This window comes from Trachemys scripta, chromosome 14 (genome assembly GCF_013100865.1).
Source record: "Trachemys scripta elegans isolate TJP31775 chromosome 14, CAS_Tse_1.0, whole genome shotgun sequence".
In the NCBI taxonomy this organism is placed as follows: Eukaryota; Metazoa; Chordata; order Testudines; family Emydidae; genus Trachemys; species Trachemys scripta.
This window is the reverse complement of record NC_048311.1, coordinates 28,019,250-28,042,129: the sequence shown is the minus strand read 5'-3', so window position 1 is coordinate 28,042,129 and position 22,880 is coordinate 28,019,250. Positions and strand designations below refer to the sequence as shown.

The 22,880-nt window shown below is 38.6% G+C and overlaps 1 protein-coding gene and 1 non-coding gene across 3 annotated transcripts in view; both read left to right on the top strand.

The window, feature by feature from the left end:
- Positions 1 to 22,880, top strand: part of PRKCA (protein kinase C alpha) — a gene marked incomplete at its 5' end in the record, with an annotated part of 305,495 nt that overhangs the window by 140,861 nt on the left and 141,754 nt on the right.
- Positions 6,058 to 6,164, top strand: LOC117887839. Its single transcript, XR_004648221.1, has one exon. It is a non-coding gene; the product is annotated as a U6 spliceosomal RNA (small nuclear RNA).

The window sequence follows — 22,880 nt, the reverse complement described above, 5'->3', positions numbered from 1 at the left end:
ATCACAGAGACAAGTCATACAAATTATACTCCTCCTTGAAAGCTCCTGACACTTGCAGTTAGTGACGAGTGAGGTATAACATCAATTCAGTATAGGAGACTAGATACATGGTGGTATTACTTAAGCAAATATATGCTACTATTAGCCTGCCTATTCACTAAATACATTTAAACAATCTAAGGAGTAGCCATCCAGGTTTCCTTATAGATGCAGGGTGAGCCTTCAACAGAATTGGCTGGTAGAATATCTTTTTGCCACTCTATTATGAGAAACTTGGTGTCGGTCCAGCACATTATCGTGATATTGAAAATCCAAACAAAGTGTTTCTTATCCCCTGTGTCTGTCCGTTTCATATACACGTGATACTTCTTACTTTACCCTTCTTGCTAATAACAAAACACAACAAAGAACCTCACAACCCATAAAGTGTAAAATTGGCTAAAAACCTAAGTGATTTAGGAGCCCAAATCCCATTTTAAAATGTCATGTAGGTATTTAGGATCCTAATTTTCATTGGAAAATCAGTAGAATTTAAGGCTCTAAATCCCCTTTGCAAATTACAGGTTCTCCCTATCTCTTCGGTGATTTTGTTCTCATTCCCTGGGCTATACATTTAAATGGGCACCACATATCTGGGAAGAACGGGTGAAAATTAATCTTGACTTTATATTGATTCCAGTAAAATGTGATACAGGGTATTTGAGAGCAAACTGAGTTTGACTTTATGGGGCAAAGTTAAGAAAACAAAAAATGAATAAAGTGTTTTATTTAATCAAAGTCAAAAAAATTTTTAGCATGTTTTCCTGGGGTTAAAAAGTAAGATTTAGACATTAGATGGATAATGTGTGTTGAGGAGTTTGATTTTTAGGCTTCTAGCCTTGACAGTACAACATGACTCATTTATTCTTAAGAAGGTCGCTCTATGGGTTACTAAAATAGACCATGAAAAAACATAGTGGATTGGAAGTAGAGGAGGATTTCATAAAGCTATTTATAAGAGGAGATAGCCAGATCTTTCTTCCTGTTGCTTGCCAGGATTGTGTGGCTCAAACTATCTATAATTTAATTTCAATCCTTTTTTCATGGAGAAATAGTAATTTGGGATAATCCCGGATTTAAAATGATGTTACAAGAGTGTGGCCTGGTAGGGTGAAACAAAGAATCTTCTGTATAAATCTTTTATCTACTTCCACAGGTGCCTATTCCCACAAAAACACTGGATAGGCTCCATTGTAGCTTACTTTATGGGCACAGTACACACACAAGAATTTTTACAAATTCCTGTTGAGACAAATTGCATGCCAAAGGCAGTCATTCTCCACCATTCATAAGGACTCAGCTCACTCAAGGGATGAGTCTGTAGGCAATGATCATCATCTCAACAGATCAGTTCCTATGATTCCATGTGGTAGCCAATTCCCCAAGTGTTGTATTAGATACAGAGCTAGCATGGCTTCCAGATATGGTCAGAATTTTTCCTACCTATTCTAATATGGATTTGTGCTATTTTTCAGAAAATTAACTTTTTAGTTCTGCTTTTCCCTAGTTTCTAACATTTAGTAGGGTTGTTTTTTTTCCCCTCGAACATTCTTTCACTCAAACCACTCATGTTCTGGGAACCTTAACTTCACCTTAAAGTGTTTCCATGAGAATTTCCTTACGTTTAAAATATGGTCCTGATGTTCTGCTTCTGCCCTCTTTCTGAAGAACCTAAGTGATCACATGGTGGCATATCTATTTCAAGTAGACCTTGGGAGGCCTCAATGCACCTTTAGTCTGCGGCTTCAGAACCAAGCTCCATAACCTTACCCACCATCCCGTTCAATGGGAAGTCCTGATGCTTCAGGCTTGTGATAGTCCATAAGAAGGAGTTCCTCTCCTGAAGACCCATGAAAAATTGGATGTATTTATTATTTTTTAAAAAATGCAGTGTGGTACTATTAATTTCTGAGCAATTATTTAATTTTTGTGAAACTCATTTTAATTCATCTGCAAATTGTGAAGTGCCAGGTGAATTATTTTATTGTATTGCATTTTCTGATTAGTTTTTGTAGTTAATAGTTAAATCTCTAACACTAATGTACTTATTTTGGTATATGGTTAGTAAAAGAATCTGTTTCAGCATTTGTCTACTTGAGAGATACAAATTTAATAATCTATTATTTCATTAGTGGGGGCAGGGATATGAAGTGGCTTATGCTTCATTAAGCTGTGCTGTATATTTTGCTTAATTCATTGGAGTATTCAGTGGAATTTGTCACGATTACTTATCTGTTGTTATCCCCTTGTTACTTACCTGTGCATACTATTTAATCTTGGAATAAAAGATATGACTCTCTTTTTCAATGGTAATCTTTGTAAAAAGAATAATAATAAACAGATCTCTTAAATGTTGTTGTGTTTTGTCAGATATGCATTAGGTATTGTTGTGCTCAGACTCCTAATATGCTTGCTTTTGAGGTTACCCTGAGTTTTGGCTTTTCAACAGTACTTCGTTGAAAACTATGTGTAGTACTGTATATCGGAAGTATTTAAAGCATAGAAACCCATGCTAGAATGTTTAGTAAATGCTATTGTTCTCTTCTGCAGAAGTTCATAATATGGAAGTAAAACATCAAGAATGATTAATTTTGGTAGCACAAGTAAAATAGGCTTATGTTTCTCTTATACTTCTTGAAATAGGGTAATTTTTTCTTAGAAATATGAAAGAATAGGAGTGCTATAAAAATAGACTTGGCTCGCGATGGAGAATAAGAGACTTCACCTTTTAAGAAGACTGCTAAAAGTGCCAGAATTAGCATTAGGTCCAGATATAGCTGTAATTACACAGTACAGGACCTTCTTTGTTGCAGATTACTGTAAATTATGTTGTAGAGGATGGGTGAAAGTAATGGCAAGGAAATGGAGGTTCAGTAACGGAGATTTCATTTAGGGAGAGGAAAAACCTTTGAACCAGTCTTTTTTTCATATGTTTATCTTCTGACTCTGGCATGGATGAGCTGGGGTAAGGAGAAATACCCTTAGCCATGATGGACTGCCAAAATCCAATATAAGAAAAGACTATGCTCTGTTTAGAACACTCATAGTCACAGTATATCAACAGAAGTGAGAATTTAGTGATAAGTAACAAAACTGCTAGTTGGAGATAGAGAGGATATTTACAGACTAACTAAAGATATAGTTTCCCACTTGATACATTTTTAAAGATGTTACATTATGAACCTTGAAATACAGAGAAATGTTCTTATGTTCATATTTATATAAACATTGTTTAAAAAAGTATATTAATGGTTGCAAGACTAAAAAAAGGGAAAAAATTAAAATATCTTTAGTAGTACTAATTAAGGTGGTCACTATTGGATCTTATTTGTAATGGAAAGTTGCAGAGAGACATGGTGTATAGCAATCTAAATTTGTCAATATAGCCATAGTTTCCATAATAATTCACTTTATTCTTTTTGAAAAATAAACCCTGATATGCTTGAAGTAGCCAAAGCAATGTGTACTCTTTTTTTATAACAGTTTTAAAAGGCCTTTTATCTTTCTCTTCATTCTTTGCCCATGTGATGCTGCTGTTGCCATGGTAACAGATCAGCAAGTAGCTCTGTTATACAGCACAACCGCCCCTCTGACATGGAGAGAATCTCTTTCATGTACATCAGGTAGCCTTCTCATGGAGAAAACCACACTCTAAACCTTCTGCCTACTAAGTTAATATCAGCAGAATTTATCATTTCCTTTTGTGTCATCTTATGAATTCATATTTTTATAATTATTGGAAGATAAAGAAATCAGCTTATTGGTGCATGTAATTATATGAATCAGATTATTCATGATATAATTTGAAAGGAACTAGTGAAAACTAAGTAAGGTGGGTTGTGTGACTTTTATTATTGTGTATCCTTCCATATAGTTTTACAGTTTGGTATTTTAGTGGGCTAGCTTAGAACTACAGGTTACATAGGTTTAAATTCTGTTTTGATACACTTTGATTATTGCCACCATCTCCTTGATTATAAAGAAGGCAAATACTGCGTTACTCAGTGTTACCATATAGTGGCACCTTGTAATGTCATTGGGTATGTCAATCTGTGGCTTCCTATAGAGCAGCCTCAAACAACTTTTTGTGACTGTGGCACTTTTGGGTCAGTTGATCCTACTGCTTGCTCCCTGTCCCTTCAGTGGAAGAACCTTTCATATCTCCTGGAATCATCAGCACCTTAGTAACTATAGCTAAATTTAAAATCATATACTGACTTGTTTGAAGAGAGCAGAAACAGATACAACCAAGAAATTCATAGTGAGAATCCTCAGCTCTATTCTTGTCTCTGCAAAGGCTGTGCAGTGACTCACAAGAACAGGCTAGATGTCTTTGTACAAAGTTGTTACCTTGCCTATTAGAATCTCTTCCCATATTTTTTTCTCTTCTAGTCCATGGTCAGCTGCCTTGTGGAGATCAGCTTTCTCTCCTATCAAATAGTCTCTATGCCCTCTTCACCCTCTGGGTAGAAACCTCTTCTTTGTAGTCAAGTCCATCTTTTCCTTCTACATAGAAAGAAAATGGCTTATAGGCATCCACTGCAGTGTGCAACAGATATCTCCTTTTTAAGGCTACTGTGGAAAAGGACATCAAAAACAACAGATAATGAACCTGGTACAATAGTACCAAAATATATTAGTGACAGCATTTTTGTTTGTGTCAAACTCAGAGGGGCGCCAATGTATTTTCTTCCATAGCAAGTCGGTAGTATGGAGATTGGGTCAGGTCAGCATACTCAACATTAGTTTTAGAAACAACCTACTCTGAATTATCCATTTGATTTATTTTTTTCCTCTGTCACAATAGGTGGTTGCAGTAGGGCAGTGGCTCTCAAAATTTTTTTTTTACTGGTGACCCCTTTCACATTGGAAGCCTCTGAGTGTGACACCCCCCCCTTATGAATTAAAAACACTTTTTTATATATTTAACACCATTATAAATGCTGGAAGCAAAGCGGGATTTGGGGTGGAGGTTGACCACTCGTGACCCCCCATGTAATAACCTCGCGACTGCCTGTGGGGTCCCGACCCCCAGCTTGAGAACCCCTGCAGTAGGGGAATGTGATTAGTATCAAGGAACTGAGACTTTACTGGCTAAGACCAGTAATACAGAAGATTTCACTGCACACCTTCTCTTCCCCTCCCCCCAAACAAACAGTTATCAGTACTTTACAAGATAGATCACTTGCACCACAGCTCAGAGAGCCGAGAAATGATGAGACATTTTAGAATTGTACCATATGGCTAATATAGTGCACTACAAATGCCAGCCCACTCATCTTACCGCAAATTGAGATTTTTATCTAATTTTGATTTAGGAACCACCTCAAAATCAGAAAGTGCTAAAAATATTTTCACAAAGTTGATCACTCTATATCTGATGTCTGTCCTCATTCTCAAAGGAAAACTGCACAACACTTTCAAAAGATCAGCCTGGGACCTTAAATTCATTACTATGCTAGACACTAATAATCATGAACTGAACAGAAAGACTGGATCTATGGCTCATTACGACAACCGATAACCCACTAAACCCCCTCTTTTTGTCCTATGACTGTAAAGTTGTATGGTCCCTTACAGTAGGTGCTAACTACTTATGCTAAACAATCTGTTCCATCTTGCATTTTGCTGGAACACTGGGAGTACCTTTCCCAGACCTGAAGGAGACCTGCGTGTGGCTCGAAAATGTCTCTCTCTCTCTCACCAACTGAAGTTGGTCCAATAAAAGATATTACCTCACCCACCTTGTCTCTCTAAAAATGTTTGGCATTCTTGTAGATTTTCACAGGTCTGTAATTGTGCACTTACCCTGTAGCAAACAAATTGTGCTTGCCAGCTTGTGGGTGAAATCTGATAGAAGTGCTGACAGTGTCTTTTATAATGAGATGTGCAGTAGGAGAATAGAGCATTGTTTACCCTTAATCTCTCTCTTCGCTCCCTCCCTCTTTAAATATCAATAGAATAGAGCAGTCAGTGTTTGCCTTAAAGATTGACAGATGTTTTAACCTTTTGCCTAGGGTGATTGCTTCAGCAGCACGTATACTAAAATTGGAACGATACAGAGAAGATTAGCATGGCCCCTGCACAAGGATGACACGCAAATTCATAAATGTAACTAAGCTTCAGGGAAATAATTAAAATTCAGCGTAACTAATCAAGCTTCTAAATACAAATATCCCATTTGTGTAGAGAGAAATATAGGCTCTTGAAGAAAAGTTCATTTCAATTTTTAGAATTTAGAAAAACTCCAATTCTAAATTCAGTATTTAGCAGAATGCTTAACGAGCTGCTGCAGTCATCATTTAATTTACAGCATTTACCACCAAGATTCTTCTTCTTAGCATAGGGAAGTAACTGTGGTGTGAGATACTGCTGTCTAATAACTTTTATTGAATACTGACTTCTTAATGAAAACCATTGATATTTCTAATTATTTTATTTTGTTCCTTTTGTTTTTTGTTATATTATGCTTTTGGTGTGTGATTCATGTGCTTTAATGACCTTTTAAAGTATTTACAGGATCTTCTTGAAAATCTACAAAAAGAACAGGAGTACTTGTGGCACCTTAGAGACTAACAAATTTATTAGAGCATAAGCTTTCGTGGACTACAGCCCACTTCTTCGGATGCATACAGAGTGGAATAAATATTGAGGAGATATATATACACACATACAGAGAGCATGAACAGGTGGGAGTTGTCTTACCAACTCTGAGAGGCCAATTAAGTAAGAGGAAAAAAAACCTTTTGAAGTGATAATCAAGATAGCCCAGTACAGACAGTTTGATAAGAAGTGTGAGAATACTTACAAGTATTCTTGTAAGTATTCTCACACTATTGTCACACTTCTTATCAAACTGTCTGTACTGGGCTATCTTGATTATCACTTCAAAAGGTTTTTTTTTTTTCTCTTACTTAATCTCCTTATGACAGGTTTCAGAGTAGCAGCCGTGTTAGTCTGTATCCGCAAAAAGAACAGGAGTACTTGTGGCACCTTAGAGACTAACAAATTTATTAGAGCATAAGCTTTCGTGGACTACAGCCCACTTCTTCTTATGCACAAGTACTCCTGTTCTTTTTGCGGATACAGACTAACACGGCTGCTACTCTGAAACCTGTCATAAGGAGATTAAGTAAGAGAAAAAAAAAAAACCTTTTGAAGTGATAATCAAGATAGCCCAGTACAGACAGTTTGATAAGAAGTGTGACAATAGTGTGAGAATACTTACAAGAATACTTGTAAGTATTCTCACACTTCTTATCAAACTGTCTGTACTGGGCTATCTTGATTATCACTTCAAAAGGTTTTTTTTCCTCTTACTTAATTGGCCTCTCAGAGTTGGTAAGACAACTCCCACCTGTTCATGCTCTCTGTATGTGTGTATATATATCTCCTCAATATTTATTCCACTCTGTATGCATCCGAAGAAGTGGGCTGTAGTCCACGAAAGCTTATGCTCTAATAAATTTGTTAGTCTCTAAGGTGCCACAAGTACTCCTGTTCTTTTTGCGGATACAGACTAACACGGCTGCTACTCTGAAACTTGAAAATCTACTTTACGTTGTACTGCAAAGATATAAAAATGAATAATGTATACTTTGATGTGCCATGAAAGATGGCTGTATCAAACCACCTCAGCTTGTACCAATTGGTGAAACAGTGTTGAAAGGCCTAAAGACAAAAATGCTGCTTTATAAGTAGAACATTTTTCTCTTTGGAAAAACATAAAATATAACCCAATATATGAGACCAGCTAAATTACATGTCTAATATCGGATCTCAGGAAATGGCCAAGTTTTATGAACTGTGGGACTGAGACAGCAGTAGAGAAGTCGTACATGGTCTTGGAGTCAGTCAGCCATCATCTATTTCCTCTTCCTTAAGCTCTTTATGAGAAGAGAAGATTGATGCAGAAATTTTTAATACAAAGGCCCCTTCTTTTGTACTTGAATTAAATATAGATTGTGGCTGGATAAATCTTGTGAGGAAAGTCAATGATTTGTGAACCTTTGGAGTATTTTTAGGTTTTTAAAACTAGTTGTAAGAGTTCATAAGCCTTTGTCTATTATTTAAACTCACTTTTGCTAAGGATGAGGCATCTTACTTCCATAGCATGTTTTTGTAGTGAAAAGAGTCTGTGCTATCTGTTGGGAATAGAAGACCCGCAAAAGCTAGGATGGTACAAGTGGGTGCTTGATGTATGGTATATACTGTGTATGGAATCTTTTTCTTTTAGTATACTGCTCCCTTTTCTGCTTCTTTCCCCCTACCCAGTCTTTCTTAAATCAGATCTGAACTCACTAATGATGCAGTGTAAGTTGAGATTTCAAACCCTCAATGTCTTACTAGGTAAAATTGCTAGAATTTTATAATGAGCCTTTCTTAAGGAGTCTGGGCATGTACCATTTTATAGCAATTAAAAAAAAGTTTTCCCAATAGACATTTGAGACATTTGAGGTCAGTTCACCAGGTATGTTCCCAGCATTCTAAAAATCATTATTTCTCTGTGAGGAACTTAATAGGATATTCTAGAAGGACTTATTCAGAGTCAAAGGCAGTCATAATCAGTAAAGCTTAGAAACACTTCGTTTTGGTAATAAAAATTTTCTTGCTGGGCTACAAAAATTTGTTTCAAAGTGTTCATTATATTGAGGGTCTTCTCCTTTTTTTCGTTAAACTGGGTAGCGTGGGACTGAACCACAAAATCATAGTGAACTGTGAAGGAAGAATATTGTAAGGTATATTAACGTATCCAACTTGCAGTTATATGTTCATTTGCCTTGCAACAACCATTTTATTTAATGCTTCCTAATCAATCTAATGGTAAACAAACAAAACCGGCATGATTCCAGATAGATTTTTCAATTATAAAAAAATTTTGGCATCTGAGGTTACAAATGTATAGGTTAAAGTAGAAGCCACAGTTTGGCCACTTGTGATGTCAAACAGGTCTGACTGTATTTTACTGTGTTCTGCACAGAAACTTAATATTATGCTTCAAATTGTTGTCATTGCTGAAATATTGTTAGTAAAGTGACACCTCTGTTTTTCCCTAAAATTTCTCCTTATTTAGTCTTTGAGTATTTATGTATTCCTGATTTCTGACTCTTTTTATATATAGATATAGATATATAGAGATATAGCTATAGATATATAGATTAATTTTAAAAATCTATAACTAGAGATCTGGTGCGCATTAAACAGTCATAGACTCATAGACTTTAAGGTCAGAAGGGACCATTATGATCATCTGGTCTGACCCCCTGCATGCTGCAGGCCATAAAACCGACCCTACCCCTTCCCTGGACTCTGCTGTTGAAGTCCCTAATCCTGTTTTAGGTGACTTCAATCGGCAGAAACCCTCCTGCTAGAGATCCCTGCCCCATGCTGCGGAGGAAGGCGAAAAACCTTCAGAGGCTCAGCCAATCTGCCCTGGAGGAAAATTCCTTCCCGACCCCAAATATGGCGATCAGTAAGACCCCGAGCATATAGGCAAGAGTCTCCAGCCTGACCCCTGTCAGCCATTATACAATTTACCTACCATTGCTTGGTTTTCCTTGACTACTATGTTTTACCATTAAACCATTCCCTCCATAAATTTATCTAACTTAATCTTAAAACCAGACAGGTCCGTCGCCCCCACCGTTTCCCTCGGAAGGCCGTTCCAATATTTCACCCCTCTGACGGTCAGAAACCTTCGTCTAATTTCAAGCCTGAACTTCCCCACGGCCAGTTTATATCCATTCGTTCTCGTATCCACATTAGTACTAAGCTGGAATAATTCTTCTCCCTCCCTCGTATTAATCCCTCTAATATATTTAAAGATAGCAATCATATCCCCCCTCAGCCTTCGCTTTGTCAGACTAAACAACCCAAGCTCCTCTAGTCTCTTTTCATACGACAGGTTTTCCATTCCTCTGATCATCCTAGTGGCCCTTCTCTGCACCCGTTCCAGTTTGAGTTAATCTTTTTTAAACATGGGAGACCAGAACTGCACACAGTACTCCAAATGAGGTCTCACCAGCGCCTTGTACAACGGAAGCAGGACCTGCTTATCCCTACTAGATATACCTCGCCTAATGCATCCCAAGACAGCATTGGCTTTTTTCACCGCCACGTCGCATTGTCGACTCATAGTCATCCTGCGGTCTACGAGGACCCCTAGGTCCTTCTCCTCTTCCGTTACTTCTAACCAATGCGTCCCCATCTTGTAACTAAAATTTTTATTAGTCATCCCCAAATGCATCACCTTACACTTTTTACTATTAAATTTCATCCTATTTCTGATACTCCAATTCACAAGCTCATTCAAGTCTCCCTGCAGGATATCCCTATCCTCCTCCGAATTTACAACGCCTCCCACCTTCGTACCATCCGCAAACTTTATCAGCCCACTCCTGCAATCGGTTCCGAGGTCAGTTATAAATAGATTAAATAAAATGGGTCCCAAAACCGAACCTTGAGGCACTCCACTAGTAACCTCCCTCCAACCTGACAGTTCACCCTTTAATACGACCCGCTGCATTCTCCCCATTAACCAATTCCTTATCCACCTCTGGATTTTCATATCGATCCCCATGTTTTTCAGTTTAACCAATAATTCCTCATGGGGTACAGTATCAAACGCTTTACTGAAATCCAGGTATATTAGGTCCACCGCATTTCCCTTATCTAATAAATCCGTTACTTTCTCAAAGAAGGAGATCAGATTCGTTTGGCACGATCTGCCCTTCGTAAAACCATGTTGTAATTTATCGCAATTGCCACTAACCTCCAGGTCCTCAACTAGTTTCTCTTTCAGAATTTTCTCTAACACCTTGCACACTACAGATGTTAAACTAACAGGCCTGTAGTTACCCGGATCACTTTTTTTCCCTTTCTTGAAAATAGGAACCACATTAGCTATTCTCCAGTCTAACGGGACCACCCCCGAGTTTACAGATTCATTAAATATTATCGCTAACGGGCCTGCTATTTCCCGCGCCAATTCCTTCAATATTCTCGGATGAAGATCGTCCGGTCCTCCTGACTTAGCCCCATTAAGGCATTCAAGTTTTGTTTCTACCTCGGATACGATAATCCCCCATCCTGAATGCCCCTCTGTAGTGGTGCTAGTATCCCTAATACCTTCATTGGCCTCATTAAACACCGATGCAAAATATTCATTGAGATATTGCGCCATGCCTAGATTGTCTTTAATCTCCTCTCCGGCAATAGTCTTCAGCGGTCCCACTTCTTCTTTCTTTGCTTTCTTCCTATTTATGTGGCTGTAAAACCTCTTACTATTGCTTTTAATTCCCCTCGCTAGGTCCAACTCTACACGGCCTTTGGCCTTTCTCACTCTATCTCTACATTCTCTGACTTCGAAGGAAGGAAGCCATTAGCAATACCTGAACTGAATCAGGATATTGATGAGGGTCATTGCAAAGGTGTTTTCATTTACTCCAAGATAATGGGGCTTATCTGTGCACTACATAGATGAATGGCACCAGGATGAGGATGATTATTATGGTCTATATGGCACCCCTCACCACTGGATATATTGGATTTTGACTGGTATCGGGTAGTGCTGAGTCGCCTATTTGGAGAAATAGCCAAGCTTGCTAAGCTGTTGGTGAGTGTGGATGATAGTAAACTGAATATTTTTCGTACATGTTCCAGCTCTCCCTGTATTCCGTAGCAGTACCCTTCCGCGATGTAGGTACAGTCCTAAATTCAGGGCCATCACTCTCATTGGAATGCTGGATCCAGTTACTAATGATATGCTCCCAGCATCCTTTCCCCAGCAGATAAGCGTGTGAGGCTCACTTCTTCCAGCTCTTAGCTCTTCTACCTCACAATGCATCGTGTGCCTTCTAGTTCCTTGAACTGAAGGGCCCTTTAAAAAGCTTTCTGAGAACAGTGTTCCTGTGTGCTTCATTCAGCAAGCAGAGCAGGAAATGGGCATTGATCTGGGATTTCTGCTGTTAGCAACAAGCTCTTGCTAGCACAGGCAATGGAAAACAGCGCACACACACACTATAGTGCCCATTCCTCTGGATGGTTGGCCAATTATGATACATATGGAGAATTTTGGAGTTCATTCCCAAGGATGGTGTGTACCTGCCAAATTCACTACAGAAACTTTTGGGTTGGAACACAACAGCTATTAAATAACACACAGTAATGCCCCCTGCATGCTGAAGCCCCTAAACCACTATCCCCCCTTAGCAGGAGGAGCCTTGAGGGCCCCACCACATCCAATGGCCTGGGGAGAGGGGGGGAGAAATTTAAGCTCAGACGTCCTCATGGGGCAACTGTAAGGTAGGTGGATTGGCATAACCCACTAGATAACAACAAAAGTGAACCCCACAGAAAACAAACAACAAAGGACTTCTTATCTCCTACTTACCTCCAATAGGCCTTCAGTGCCAAGATGGGCCTTGACACCCTGGATCCACCCACTCTAAACATTTGAGAAGATCGGGATTGACTCTGGATCCAAACTCGATAGATTGGGCCCATCTGAATGTTAAATTCATATGTGGTCCCATACTTTAACTGCATCTCTGCCAAGAGTGTTAGAACATCACCTTCATTGTACAGTGTCACCTTCATTCCAACTCTTACAAAAACAAAAACAAAATTGATCTAGGAACTTTAATGACCCCCTTTAATAGCACAATGTACCTAAACATAGTACAACATCTCTTTGGTACTAGCTCAGGAGACGACCAGTTTATTCACCAACATTTTTTCCTTTTTGGCACCAGACATTACTTAGGCTAGGTCTACACTGGGGGAGGGAGGGTCGACCTAAGATACGCAACTTCAGCTATGTGAATAGCGTAGCTGAAGTCGGCGTATCTTAGGTCGATTTACCTGGCTGTGAGGACGGCGGCAAGTTGACCGCTGCCGCTCCCCCATCGATTCTGCTTCCGCCTCTCGCTGTGCTGGCATTCCGGAGTCGATGGCAGAGCGATCGGGGATCGATTTTATCGCGTTTATACTAGACCTGATAAATCGATCCCTGATAGATCGATCACTACCTGCCGATCCGGCGGGTAGTGTAGACGTACCCTCAGTTTATTTGATCTGATGGAAACACAGTGCTGGGTGTTACGACTCCATACTTTTTCGCTAGCTTTTACTGACATTTAGTTTTGAACTAAATGATCCTTACTACGTATTGTAGTAAAAACAGACACACTGTGAAATAAAAACATGTATGCTACAGTAGGTATCAACATCTGTGCATCAATTTATTTTTAGGATGATTCAGATCAGTCATATTTTGTGTGTGGGGTTATAATACAGCTGACTGATCTAAGCTCATTCAGTATTTAATAGTTTGGCAGTAAAGAGAGACTATCAAATAATTTAGGACCTATGTATAACCCAGCTTTAGTCTCATGTAAAACTTTCTTTTTATTCTTAATGCCGATTTTAATGGTTAGAAATTAAATAACCATTGTTTGTTCTTTGTGCAGTATTGTAGCCCAACTAAAGACTTTGTGAAGAAATATAACAATTATGTAATTTCCACTTCTTAAAGTGACTTACTACAGTTCATAAACTGTTGCAAAGCCCTTTGTGAATTACATATTCATAGCATTACATGAGCAAACAAAGTAGAAACAATAGTTATTTTGCAAAAAGTGGTTGTATATGATATTTTAAGCATGTGTGTAAACATGAAAGGTAGATTTATGTTCTTGCAGTCTGAGGACTTTTTTCCCTAGGGGAAACATTCTTAACCGTCTAATAGGCTTCACTGTAAATAAACTCTTCATACCCCATGAGGTATGTAGTGTGAATGTCAAACAGTTTTGCCTTGAGGCAAATCTATAAATAACTCCTTGCTGACATGTGCCAGACCTAGGAATAGACATCTGTTGGTATTCACCTGTAAGAATTCTCTGCAAGAAGTAACTCTCCTATGGTTGGCTGTCCCCTTTAGTCCGGCTGCTATGCATAATGAATGTAAAGTTAACTTCTAATTGCTTCTTGAAGTATTTAGTGCAATATTTTTGTTTTCTTAATGGCTAGAGAAAAAACATGATCAAAGAAAAATCTAAATGCAAGAGCTTAATGAGTTGCTCATCTGAGGAGGGTGAAGGAATTTGATAGCTTTAGGTCAGAATGTTTCTCCATAGAAATGCAGATTCTCCATAGAAATGCAACTCGACTGGAGTTGAGTTTTTCATGAGAAATGTGTGGGTGAGTAATCAGCCAATAGCTCCGCAGAAGGTTGTTCAAACTTGAACTAATTCTTACATTAAATATATTATCTCCACATTGTCAGCAGAAACTGAAGCCCAGGGAGGTTAAGATTTTGCACAAGGCCCAACAGCAGAGTGAGGATGAGGATTCTGGAGTTCTCGATCTCTAGGCACCTACTCTCCACTAGACTGTTTCTGGTTAATTTAGTTACCTGTATGTCCTTGGCCCGCTTAACAGCTGCAGGAACAATACAGTTATTGCAGTAGAGTCTGAAAAAGGCTCCTCGCATTATTAAAACACTGTCAAATGAAATTAACAATGTAAGGTGGAAGTCGATGTTTTCATGCCCTTTTTCTCTTAACATGTTTTGCACAGTACTATTCTTTAAAGTGCTGAGGTTTCTACTATTTGTAGTGTGAACATTTCAAAGGTTATATGCCTCACAACTAGAACAGTCCATTTTGCCCAATGTTTTAGATGTGTTAGACAGCAGAGATGCTGTTAATCTTTTGTTCAAGATTCAAACTGTTGCATGTGTCTTAAGAGAGAAAGCTCTTATCGCAGTATGCACATGTAGCTAGTTGTCAAGATGTTAAGTTTATAACTGGAAACAATCCATGTGGGTTTTTCCAAAACACCATCCATTATTCCTAATGGGTACAACAAAACCACCGGAGGAAAGGTTTGATAGACTTCGTTGGAAACTCCCATGTTATGCCGAAGGGTAACATTTACAAAGTTAGGGATTGGATGATCTCTATAACAGGATACCTCTCGGTCACTAGTCCAAATCGATATGAAAGTAGTAATTAAAATTATTTAATATACCATCTGATGGTTGTCAAGTGTCTTATTGGAGGAGAAAATGGTAGTCATAGCCCAGTTCCCAGTGGATAGACATAGCTAACAGATAGACCACTTTCACAACTGGCACCCTTGCTGGGTATCTCAGCATGCAGGCCAAAGATTGAATGTATATTGAGAATGAATCTCTCTCTTTGCCCAGAAGTGTTCCTTATAGGGCAATATAGAGAATTATTCATTGTCCTTGCCCATGCTATAACTGTATTATGGATCAGAAAAGTTGTTGCAGAAAGCCACAGCAGTTCAGGGTGCAAGGGGACCAGAACTTTTATGTTGTGAAGGAAAGCAATCCAGTGAGAAATTCTGAACATGCAGCAGCCTCATTCAGTATGGGGGAGGAATAAGAAGTACGTACTAAAGGATGAAAAGAAAGTGGAGTCCAGCTGCTGTAGTTCTGCTGCTGCTAGCAACATATATCAGGAGAGAGAGAGAACAAAAGGTCCACAGCTGAAGATTTTTTTTATAAAGTATGGTTTTATTAGTTTGAAACTAACAGATAAGGGATTTTTTTTTCTTCCAGTGAGGCTTAGCAGCTTCACACTATGCAAAAGAAAAAACTACTCTGAATAATTTAAGCACAAATCCACCTAAGGGGACAGGAGATGTTACAACAAACCATCACAATGAAAACAAACTGTTGCTTAGCTCCTAAGCACTACAGCCTGAACAGCGCGCCACCCTGGGGAAATCATAGCACCACTGTTTAGATAGCAGAATCTGCACAGTAGTGTGCCAGTGGATATTAAAAACAGCACAGTTTCAGTAAAATAGCTCAGCTTCCCAAAACATTTATTCCTACATGTAATCTTTGGTTAAGATTGTGTATGCTCATCAATATGCTTACAGAGGTGGGAGCGGGGTGAGGTAATATCTTTTATTGGACCAATTTGTGTTGGTGAGACAGATAAGCTTTCAAGCTTCTCTCACCAACAGAAGTTGGTCCAGTAAAATATCTTACCTCACGCACCTTGCCTCTCTAATATCCTGGGACCAACACAGCTACAACAACACTGCATACATCAATGTACTTCTTTAAAGTGTGTGAAATGTACAGAATTATAAGTCCTGGTGATTGAAGTCCTTTATTTTACTGTTCATTGCACAGTGATCTTTTTAGCTGTCTCTAACCATTGCTGGTTCTGGATTTGCCTAATTATATTGATTTGCACTTTGCAGTAGCTCTAAAACTCTAAATACTACTACACAGCAGGGTTTTTTTTAACTTTTTATTATGCTCATAACTATTTAACAGTGTAGCTGGATGTTCCTATTGAATAGAAACACCATTTAGCAGGCCTTAGAAACATATTTTTGGGGGACGGAAAGAGTAAATTTGGGGGCTGCCTTGTGGCCAGCTATTGTGACATATAAGTTGGAGATGGGTTTGTGCTTCAGATGATCACTCCCTCAAAACTGAAATCTCCAGCTCTCCTCTTTGGAGCTGGGTTGTAATTTCACCAGCTTCTAGGCCTTCACCAGCCTCTCTCTCAGCTGGCCCCTTTTCCCCTATTAATCCTCAAGCTTAGAGCACTCAGCAGGCCAGCCTTCTTCTGCTGGTATCTGCCCTGCTGTGAAGGAGGACACAGCTTTTATTTTGGTCCCCTTCTCCCAGCTCAGACCCATTGGGTTGGGTGAGAGGAGAACCTTGCCCTAGCCTCTCTGCAAGGCTCCTGACCCTTAAAGACATAGTAACGGGATTTCTTCCCAACCACCACTTACTTGTGGGACTGCTTTCTCTGTCAGTAACTCCTAGGTCCTTTTATATGTACTGGCCCTTTCAAAATCTTCAAGGGCCATGCTATGTGAAGGGATGGGCAGACCACTAGGCATGATTACTTTTAAGGGGCAGATTGCCCCACCAGAGTAACTTTTTCTTTTGTGCACTTTTAATGCTGGGATTTCCCCACTTGTACTTTTATTTCCTTTAATTCTTCATTACCATGCAGTGGTTACTTTAATAATATTTGGTTATCTGGATTCTGTTTTCATGAGACGTCTGATAATCAGTCTTCAGCTTCCTATGATACTATACCAATAACATTTCTCATTCAGCCTCCAATCCGGATTTGTAGCATTTGTTTCCTCTTGAGAAAACAAATGTGTTTTAGAACTCAGCTTGTTTTTTCCTGTCATTTGGACTCATTATAAGGTTTATAGATATTTCTCATCCTCTGTTCCAAAATTGACGTTTAATGCCTTTAATCTTCTTTCTTCGTTATGTTCTTTGACCTGAATCTTTTCTATCCTCAGAACACCAGAAGTTCTTATTACTTGGGACAGACTCAGACAGCAAATAATGTCTTTCGTTGTAATGTGCATGTTTGAAAGGAAGGATGTTTTGGTTGTAATCTTCCATTTCATTGTCCCAAAGATGGTTATTTTTTTTTTATTTTTTAACCTCTGATGTGCATATGGCTTCCATTGACATCGGGGGAGCCCATATGTCTGAGAACAGAATTTGAATTTAAATGATTTACATGTATTCTAGAGTTTCACTTCATGTCCTTAAGTTGAAAAGTCTAAGTTTTCATAATTAAAAACAGAGAGAAATCTTCATGTTTTCAGGGGAATTAAGTTTCATGCTACCCTGAAACCAGAATATTGTTGATAAATAAAATATATATGTACCACAGAAATAGGAAGATAAGCTTACACAGTTGTATAAGTAAATACTGATACGATTTACTACATTTAGAAATCTTAACTGTATTTCTGCTGAAGGAAAGTACAACACAATCAGCATGTTATCTCTTTTTAGGTTTGGAACTTTTGTGGTCACAGTAGTTTTATAATCTAGAAAGAGAGTATGTGTTTGTTCTGTAACAGAGGGTGAAGAGTTGTCTAATGGGTAAAGGATAGGACTGGGATTCAAGCGTTTTAGTCTCAACTGCGCCACAGACATTTTTGGTGACCTTGGTCCACTTACTTGAATTCTTTGCACCTCATTGTCCCTTTTTGTAAAATGATGAGAATAACACTTATTGACCTTGCAGCAGAATTCTGAGGCTTGATTTGTAAAATGCGTTATTGCAAAATACTTTGAAACCATTACTTAAAAAGCAGTATAGAAATGCAAATTATCTTGATTTGTTGAATTGTTTGTAAAATCCAGAATGTTTACTATTCCTTTTACCTTGTATACTGAAAATAGAATTGGACAACCCTACTGTATACTATTTTTTTCCTTTGGTTGCTCATAAAAAAGAGTTAGTCATGAATGGTTATTTTATGTAATGAGGAAAAGGGTGCAATGTAAGCTTTATGTGGAAGGATGAGAACAGTTGAATTATTGGAAGGACAGCAGTGAATAAGGGGAGGGCTTTTGGATATTATGATGTGAGGGAAGCTAGAGAAAGAGGTCCTGATAATTCATATTTTAAAATGGATACATTAGGATCACTGCTGATAGAAGGCACTTTAGTAGCTTACTGAAAGGGATTGAATTTGGGGGGGGGTGAGGGGGAACAAACAAATAATTCTCTGGTTCTGTTAAGGCAGCTGGAGTAAGACACATCCATCCATTATTTGTATCCGGGGTAGTGCTAACGTCCTATTGTAATGTCCTAGTGGTTCCTAAAGAGACTGATGTCCGAGCCACCTTAGAAGAAGGGAAATCCCAAAATGGTGTCATTGCAGAAGCAAAGAGATGGAGGAAAGAGACGGATGGTGGGAAATCAAGTTAGCAGAAGGCAATTATGTGACTTTTGGGAGATAAGTGTAACCCATCAGAGCTCTGCTCAGCATCTGTCATTTATGTGCCAGGAGCACAAATGAGCAGTTGGTGAAGATAAAAGGAACTATGCAGCTAGCAGGCTCTTTGCTTATCAGTGCATGTCATATGTCTACATAAAGGCAACTTGCAACAAATCAAATAAAGTAACTTAGTCCAAACTTCATCAGCATTTTTATATTGAACATGTTACAGGAAAAAATATGTTCACATATATGTCAAATTGAGCAAAGTAGTGGGTGCAGATGTGGAAATGTTTCTCTGTCATTTAGGGACTTCCGTAAGAATTTGCTTAGAAATATTGCCAACATAATGACAAGTATTTAAGACTAGGACAGGGAATGTCATTTTACCTTTTTTTTTTTTTTTTTATGAGTAGATTTCATGTACACTCCATAACCACTACACTACATGATTTTTTTTGAGAATTAATATAAATTTCAGCAGCCTCTCTCATGCACATGAATGGGAAAGCTGTAAGTAGAAAGGTAAAACTGGAAAGATAATGTGGCTTTAAGTTCACATAGGGCTAAAAGCACATAGCCCAATGATGCTTTATTGGAAATGCATTATACAATAAGAAAGGCAGAAGCGTTGCATTTTAGCAGTCCAGCACTTTATCCTTGTATTTGAAGGGACAGCTGTTCACCAGTCTCACAAGTTGAAATTAAATTGAAATGATTTCTGCTATAGTATATTTGGCAACAATAAAACCCTCATGTCAAATTGAGACCAGTTCTGAGCCAAAAACATACCTGCAGTATTTTAACATGGCGTGTGGAGATTTGGTGTGTACTAGAATTAACAATAACCAAAGTTATATGAAAATTCCTTAAATAGCATCAGCACCGAAAGCTTCTAAATTAATGGTTCTTCCAAGATAAATACATGAGAATGAAAAGTAAAATTGCAATCCAAATCCCAACTAACTTTTTCTCAACTGCCAGAAGACTGCACTGGGTATCCTCCTGCTATGTGCACAGGACAGTCCGTTTTCCTGTGTCCATTGCTTCCTGCTTTTGTCAGTTTTGTGGGATAAACCCCAGTAATTTGGGGTTAATGATCACTGAAGTAAAAGAGCAATATATCTTAATACAAATTTTCAAAAATGAATATTTCCTGAGGTTGTGGCTATGTAAAGAAGATTACATGTAATCAACAAAATACTTCCTTGCTCATAAATTGGACAGAAATTCCTTTTTCCTCTAGACATGTGAGTCATACACTGATGAATCTATAGTATTAGGGCTTTTTTATATATGAAAATTAATCCAGAATAAGATAAGGTATGGATTTGAAGCCGATAAACTATTCCCAATTAACTCAATATGCTTTTATTCCAGAATAAGATTATCTAAATATGGAGTTAATCAGTATTAGCTATTCCAAAATAACTTCCCATTTAAATAAACCCTGAATTAGACTTTTTTTAAAGGTTAGTTAGCAAAACAAAATTGTATCTAAAAATTATATGGAAGGTCATAATTCAGTATTTCTCTCTCTCTCTCTCTCTCTCTCTCACACACACACACACACACACACACACACACACACTCTCTCTCTCTCTCTCTCTGTGTGTGTGTGTGTGTGTGTGTGTGTGTGTGTGTGTGTGTGTGTGTACAATAACCTTATTTTCAAAGTGCCAAACACACACAGACCCCATTGACAATAGGAGCTGTAGGTGCTCAACACCTTTTAAAACTAGGTCTTTAAAATAATATGTATATATATACATTATTTTTTAATATAGTTGATTATGTAATCTGCAGCTGCTGTTTAATTTATGCAAAATGCATATTATGATATGTGTAAGCACTGATGTTACAATATATGCAATTATCTCTCAACCTGAGTTAGTTGAAGTTATATTGATAATCTGGGACGAAAACAGTATTATATATAACATGGCTTCTTTTACTTTATATACAGTGACGTGTACCGGTTGTCACAGTTTTGGGGTCACTGCACTTGTATCTCCCCCCAATTCTTGGTCCACTGCAGGAGAGCCCTCTCAGGCCCCCAGCTGTTGCCTGTCTCTGAGCAGGGATCTGTGGCCCACTCCCTTCTGACTGGGGGTTTTAAGGCTTCGCAGCCCCCTGCCATACACTCTGGGCTTGTCTACCTGGTTTGACAATGCACTCCAGCAGGGCATAAATTCTAATATGCATAGTTCCCTCAATGTAGTACTCCTGGGTTATAAGTAAGGCTGCAATTTAGTCATGGAGGTCACGGAATCCGTGATTTCCAAAGACTTCTGTGACTTCAGCCAGTGCGGTGGGGAGCTGCGGAGGAGGGAACTGCGGGGTACCACCGCTGCCCCTGGTGGCGGGAGCTCCCCACTGCTCCTGGCTCCTGTGGGTAGCAGGGGGACCCCTGCTGTTTCCCACCCACCCGCCCCGGGTGGTAGGGTGAACCCAAGAGCTGCTGCAGCTGAGGGAGCTGCCCAGGCTCCCCCTTTTGTCACGGATATTTTTAGTAAGAGTCAGGGACAGGTCACGGACTTCTGTGAATTTTTCATTATTGCCTGTGACCTGTCCCTGACTTTTACTACAAATATTCTCTGAGATTTAACTCTTCTATATATCAATCTTTACATATTATACAAAGTCCTGAAAAGACTAAACTGGTCTGTACTGTAGCAGAGAGATAATCTGAGTTGTAGGAAGGGAAAATATTATACCTAACATTAACATAGTTCTTGCCTCAAGCCTGTTACGCAACACAATTTTCCAAACAGATTAACAGTTGAAAGACCACAAAATTTCAACACCCCCATGAAGTTCTGCATGAGCGGTAGATTGTCAATTTAATTGTCAAGAAAGCAGAGTTAGGAAATATCTGGATAAATGTGATATTTTTGTAGAAAATATTTCTTAAAAAAAATGCACTTAGATTGCCCTGTAAGAAGAATGAACAAGACAGCATGCAAATTTCCATTCAACACAAAATACCACAGATTTGCAGGCCAGATCTTCACCTAGTAAGTTAGTGTGGTGCTGTGCCACCATACTGCATCCCTGCCCTTTTGGCAGTTGGCCACTGCAGTTGTGAACCTGTACTGACCCAGTCCATCCACCTTTGAGACTGAAGATGATACTAAAATCTTAACACTAGCTCAGAATTCAATGGGAAGCCAGTACAGAGAGCAGGACACTGGGGTGATGTGTTCTCAGTAGCTAGTGTTGCTCAACAGATTGAAAGCTGCATTTTTAACCAGCAATTCCAAGATAGGTGTTTTTCATTCTGAGCTACGGATCTAAAGCCTGCTGAAGTCAATGGGAGTCTTTTCCATTTTCTTCAGTGGGCTTCGGATCAGGTGGTCAGGGCATGACAACGGCCAGGTAGGAGGTCACAAACACATGGATTACAGTGGCCATTTCTGATTCTGACAGAATCAGATGCAATTTCCTGGCCAGCTGGATGCAGAAAAAGCCGTTTCTTTCTGTTGTGGCTATTTGGATATTCTGCAGCAACAAGATACCAGGAGAGCACAGATGCTGTGAACTGTCTTAATTCTGAGGGCAAATGCCATTAGTGTAGTCTTGCTGATATTTAGGGAACACTGAAGTAACCAAAGATGATTGGAAAGTGTTTAAGGATGACTCCTGCATTCATTTCTGTGGATAAAGAAAGCTTCCATCTTTCATCACAGTAGATTCACTTTAGTGAAAATATGGTATATAAACTACACTATTTTTATTAGTTACTGAACTAAGTGGAATTTAAAGTCCACTATAAAACTTAATCTTAGTTTTAGTCTGTCTCAATTTGTAATGCTTGTTTTACCTTTATGGTGTATTTAGATATCCTGTCTCTTATTAATTACATTGGGTTTTTTTCAGTATTTTGTAGATGTCACACAACATTATCACCACAAGCAAGAATAACAGTCGTATCCATTACTTAAAACATTTTTCATTACATTGCCAGCAAAATTGGAAGCTATTTCTGGCTGTGAGTTTAAAGAAAAAGTATTGAATACTTTAAAACAATAAAATAATTAATTTCGAACAGCAGTCTGATTTTTATAAATTGCAATTGCAGT